This window comes from Alligator mississippiensis, chromosome 1 (assembly GCF_030867095.1).
Source record: "Alligator mississippiensis isolate rAllMis1 chromosome 1, rAllMis1, whole genome shotgun sequence".
Classification (NCBI taxonomy): domain Eukaryota; kingdom Metazoa; phylum Chordata; order Crocodylia; family Alligatoridae; genus Alligator; species Alligator mississippiensis.
In genome coordinates this window covers 480,794,264-480,800,263 of record NC_081824.1, presented here as the reverse complement: position 1 = coordinate 480,800,263, position 6,000 = coordinate 480,794,264, and positions in this window count along the sequence as shown.

The following is a 6,000-nucleotide window of genomic DNA, read 5'->3' as shown; positions in this document are numbered from 1 at the left end:
TATGTTAAGGAACTTTATACATCCTCTATGATCAAGATGGGATCAGAGGAGGGCCAGACCGAGGTAGTGTTTGTCAGGGTACAAGGGGGTCAGGGGCAAAAGGGAATGGTAGTGGGGGGTCTACTACAGACCACCACACCAGGAGGATGAGCTAGACCTGGAATTGTGCAGACAGCTCTCAGAGGCCTTGCGGTTCAGAGATACGGTTGTCATGGGTGCTACCCCGACATCTGCTGGGAGGAGCAGTCAGCCAAATCTAACTGCTCGCGTAGGTTCTTAACCTGCATACAGGACCTCCAGCTAATGCAGGATGTATGCAATCTCACTAGGGGAAATGCCTTGCTAGACTCGGTGTTAGTGAAAGGGAATGACCTGGTGGGGAATCCGCAGGTACAAGGTAGCCTAGGGGACAGTGACCATTGATTGATTGAATTCACAATTCGGCAAAGGGTGGGAAAACTAACCAGCAGGGCTGAAGTGCTAGACTTCAGAAAGGCTAACATCAGTGTGCTCAGGAGATTAGTTAGTGAGGTGTTAAAGCTCAAGAGCATTGGTGATCTGGGGTCCAGGAAGGGTGGTCGTTCCTCAAGGGAGTGATCCTACAAACACAGAAGGAAACAATCCCGTTGTACATAAAAGGGGGCAAAGGGGCCAAGAAGCCCTCTTGGCTGAAAAAAGGAAATCCAGGAAAGCCTAAGGGCACAGAGAGAGGTATAAAGGCTGTGGAAACAAGGGGTAGCTGCCAAGGAGGAACTTACCTCTCTGGCTCACACTTGCAGTGAATCAGTTAGGAAGGACAAAGCAGAACGAGAACTTAGACTGGGGACAAATATTAAGGACAACAAAAAGTCCTTCAGGTACATAGGGAACAAAAGGAAGGCACAGGGTAGCAAAGGACCCTTACAGGATAAACCAGGGCACTGGTTACAGAGAGGGGGGACAAAACTGAGCTCTTCAATGAGTTCTTTGCATCTGCATTCCTAGATGCAGACCAAGACAAATCTACCAATTGGATCATAGATACACTCAGGAGGGACACCAGCCCACCGACTGTTAGAGCAGCCTTAGTGAAGGGGCACTTGGAGGGGCTGGATGTGTTCAAATCAGCGGGCCCAGATGAACTTCATCCAAGGGTGCTGAAGGAACTGGCTGGTGTCATAGCACAGCCACTGACACGGCTGTTTGAGCACTCATGGTGCTCCGGTTGGGTCCCAGAGGATAGGAAAAGGGCCAGTGTAGTCCCTATTTTCAAGACAGGGAGGAAGAAAGATCCAGGTAAATACAGGCCATTTAGTGTCACCTCTGTCCTTGGGAAAACCTTTGAAAAAATATTAAAGATCACATTTGTGGGAGTCCAGCAGGAAAAATAAAGCTGAAGGGCAACGAGCAGAGATTCAAGAAAAGATTGTTTCTTTTTATATGGGGCAAAGTTAACACACCAGAGAGTAGGGATCCAGGCAGATTTGGACAGGTTGGAAAAATGGGCAGAACAAAATAGGGTGCAGTTCAGCAAAGACAAATGGAAAGTGCTGGACCTCAGCAAAAAGAAACACCAACATGCTTAGAGGCTGGGGAACGATCTTCTCAGCAGCACAGCAGCTAAAAGTGATCTTAGAGTCATAGCTGACTCCAAGAACATGAGTCATCAATGTGAGGAAGTGATCAACAAGGCTAACCACACTTTATCATGCATTAGCAGACACATGACAAACAGGTCCAGGGAGGTGATCCTTCCCTCTATGCAGCACTGGTCAGACTGCAGAGTACTGCATCCAGTTTTGGGTGCCGCACTTTAAGAGGGATGTGGAGAATCTTGAGAGGTTTCAGAGGAGGCCACTCATCTGGTCAGAGGCCTGCAGGTAAAGCCCTACAAGGAGAGAGCGAGGGACCTGGATCTCTTCAGCCTTTGCAAAATGAGGCTGAGAGGTGATCTTGTGGCTGCCTGTACGTTCATCAGGGGAGGGCAGCAGGGACTAGGAGATGCTGTATTTACTAGGGCACCCCCTGGAGTGACTCGGAACAATGGCCACACATTAATGGAGAGCAGATTCAGGATGGACATTAGAAAGAACTTCTTCACAGGAAGGTTTGCCAGAATCTGGAATGGGTTTCCAATGCTTTCCCCTGCCCTGGGGGTCTTCAAGAGGAGAATGGGCAAACATCTAGCTGGGTCGTGTGACCCCAGCACTCTTTCCTGCCCAGGGCAAGGGGTTGGACTCGATGATCTATTGAGGTCCCTTCCAACCCTAACATCTATGAATGACCCGGTCACTATGTGTGGTGGGCTAGTACGGGGTACTTCAGTGTTAAGCACCCACCTTGCTTTGCCCAACCCAGGCAGCTAGAGCAGCCTTCTGTGATCTGGGAGGAGGATTGGAAGGCCCCCCACAGCCCCAGGAGGGCTGTGTGGCTCTGCTGACTCCTCCAAGGTGTGAAGGGGGCACCCAATCTGCCTGCTGGATAACAGGGGGATGTTCTACCACCTGGAATGGGCAGCAGCACACATCTTCCTGGTGCTGGGCTTTGGCTGTGCCCAGCCCTGGTCCCAGGTGGCAGCAGCAGCCTCCTCTGATCTAGTAGGTAGATTGGGGGCCTGCACTCCCAGGAGGGCTGCAGGGCTCTGCCAAACTGCTCCCAAGGGTGTGGGTGGGCCCTTCGATCTGCCTGTCGGATAAGAGGAGGCTGCTACTGCCGCCTGGGACTGATGCTGGGCACAGCTCACACCCAGTGCTGGGAAGTTGGGAAAGATGATAAATAAGAAGGGTTAACCCAGAGAAGGAATAACATGGCTAAAACAAACTTTACCCACGGGGGGAAATGCCTATCACCCAGACACTAAAGAGGGGTGGCAAGCCAAATGCAGACACGGTATCGAGTGGACCAAGGCCCGAACCTACAAGAGGAAAACAAGCCCAAGGTGAAGGGCCAAGGAAAAGTATGGTGAAACCGACTGTAGGTGAAATGCCAGAGAAAGTTAAACCAGATCAGAAGAGGAATCCTGTGGAAAAGCCACTCACCACCACAGATGAAAGGAGAACACAACCTCAACAGGAGTTACAGAAACAAGGTGAAGAGTTGGAGGTGTTCATGGGGAGAAAAGGCAGGGGCAGCCAGTTGAAGGCAACCCGGGGTGACGTTGCCAAAGCATAACCAAGAAGAGAGGACCCAGAGAAGGAGCAGATAACCCAGAAGTGGAGAATGAGGACCCCAAATGAGAAAGGACAATATCTCTTGCTGCCAGAAGACAAGTAGTGAGAGATGGGACAAAGACCTGGGAAGAGGCCTCAGATCTACATAAGCAACCTCCCTTGTTCCACTAAGTGGTGGACGGTTAGAAGACTGTTTGAAGATGAGGTGGGGAGAGTGACTTACGTGAAAGTGTATACGGGATTTGGAGAAAGACCTATTGGCCATGGCGAAGTTGAGTTTGTGAACCAAGACTATGCCCAAGAAGCCCTGAAAACTCAATGGAAACTGAGGGGAAGATGCCTGGAAATGAAGGGAAGTCTAGGGAAGTGGCAAACCCATGAAACCCATGAGAAGTGAAGGCGCTAGTGTGCCAGACCATTTGGTAGAGCCAGAAGAGAGGGCAGAGGAAGCTCACAATGCCAGATGAAGGGGTTTGGTGGATCCAGGTGGAAGAGGATTCCCTGAACACCAGACCTACGACAAGAAGTAACAAGATGGAAGAAACCTTGACTGATCCTGGGCAAGGCTTAAATAGGCATTATACTGAGGCTGGTGAATATGGGCGGGGACTATCTGTGGCGGGGTAGCTCCTAGTGAATAGCATGTGGTGCCTCCTTGGGGAAAAAGTGAGCAGGAGGCACCTTAAAACCTCCCCTCCCATGACTTGTGGGTTATCATTGAAGCCAAGAGAAGCCTGGGAGCAAGGAACTATGGATGGAAAGAGTGAAGACCCACTCGGTGATTTAGGGCCTTAAAGGAGTAGGTGTGCAGCGGGGCACTAAGATGTGCCTGCTCCTTAAGGCTGAAGAAGCCTGGCCAGGGAGCTCCAGGCTAGGTAGAGCTCCCCAACTGTAGGTTGCCAGGGTAACAGCCTAAGGGAGCAATGGGCCACACCTGCTGACATCACCTGACCAGCAGGAGGCAGGGTTCTGGCATACAGAAGCCCAGGCTGTAGCTAGCAGACATATACTCTCTCTGGCAACGGGCAGGGAAGGAGCTCCTGCCTGCTGAAGCTACTTGAGACCTGGTGCTGCCTGCCTAGCTCCCCTTGCTACTGCCTGCTCTGCGATCTAGGTGCTACCGATCTACAGGGACTCTCCCAGGTACCTAGAATAGGGGCATGCTACTCTGACTACAGGTTTGTCCCCTTAAAGAGGCATAGCATTGCTAGTATTTTAGTTATATCCTGGGGGGTTGTGTTTGTGTTGTTGTTTCGCAAGAAGGATTCGGATGAACCTAGAAGGGGAAGTTTGGAGGCCTAATTAGTGCATGGAGAGAGAGGATATAAGAGCTGGTAGAGGCCAGTGTCAGGTGCAGTGAGCCCAGAGCTCCAGAAGAAGACAGCTAAGGGGGAGCAGAACCAGGTGCCCAGGAGAGAGGCACTGAGGCAGGCATCCAAAAAGAAGATGCAAAAAGCCAGTCACCAGAGAACCCAGAGTTGCATGTTGCAGAGAGATGGGAGGCACAGGCTTCATTTCCAGGGATGTATAGAGTCGACGACAATAGTAACAGCTGCAAGGCATGGGACATGTGTAGGGTAGGCTGGAGTGTGTATGTACCACCCAGTGTAGGTGGGCACATGAAGCGCAGCCTCCGCGTAATAAACAATTTAATTATTTACTAACAGGGTGTGGCAGGCGAGATAGAGGGTGGACAGCCCAAGACAGGTGGGTAGGCCGACATAGAGGTTAATCTCAGGACGGCTCCCTGTCACACCTGAGTGCACTCCAGGAAGGGGGTTGGCCAGTTGCAAGGCACCCACAGGTAGGCAGTCGGAGCATGGATGGTGGTTGGGGCAGTGAGGCGGGAGCTCAACACAGGAGCATCCCCTACTGGCCTACCACACATGGTGGCACGGTGACTCATAGATTCATAGATGTTAGGGTTGGAAGGGACCTCAATAGATCATTGAGTCCGACCCCCTGCCCTGGGCAGGAAAGAGTGCTGGGGTCACACGACCCCAGCTACATGCTTGTCCAGTCTCCTCTTGAAGACCCCCAGGGCAGGGGAAAGCACCACCTCCCTTGGAAACCCTTTGCAGATTCTGGCAACCCTTCCTGTGAAGAAGTTCTTCCTAATGTCCAATCTGAATCTGCTCTCCGTTAATGTGTGGCCATTGTTCCGAGTTACTCCAGGGGGTGCCCTAGAAAATAGAGCATCTCCTAGTCCCCACTGCCCTCCCTTGATGAATGTACAGGCAGCTATGAGATCACCTCTCAGCCTCGTTTTGCAAAGGCTGAAGAGATACAGGTCCCTTGCTCTCTCCTTGTAGGGCCTTACCTGCAGGCCTCTGACCAGATGAGTGGCCTCCTCTGAACCCTCCCAAGATTCTCCGCATCAGTCTTAAAGTGTGGTGCCCAAAACTGGATGCAGTACTCCAACTGGGGTCCGACCAGTGCTGCATAGAGGGGAAGCATCACCTCCCTGGACCCGTTTGTCATGTGCCTGCTAATGAAAGATAAAGTGCGGTTAGATGTACTGATCATTTAATCACACTGATGACTCATGTTCATCTGGAGGCAACTACATCTCCAAGATCCTTTTCCACTCCTGTGTGGTGGGATTCAACAACCTGCTTTCTTGAAGCCATCATTTGGGGAAGGGAATAGAGTCGCTGAAAACCCTCCGATGTCCATGGAACTATCCCCATTTGATTTAACATTTGGACATAAGCCAAGAGGCTTGCTGCAAGAAGTGAGGGAGGAATGGGAAACTACAGGAGGGAGGAAGTCAGAACTCAGTGACATAGGCAGGAGATGGGAGGCTCAGGCAAGCCAGGCAGTTAGCTCAGGAGAACTTGGCAGAGGCTCA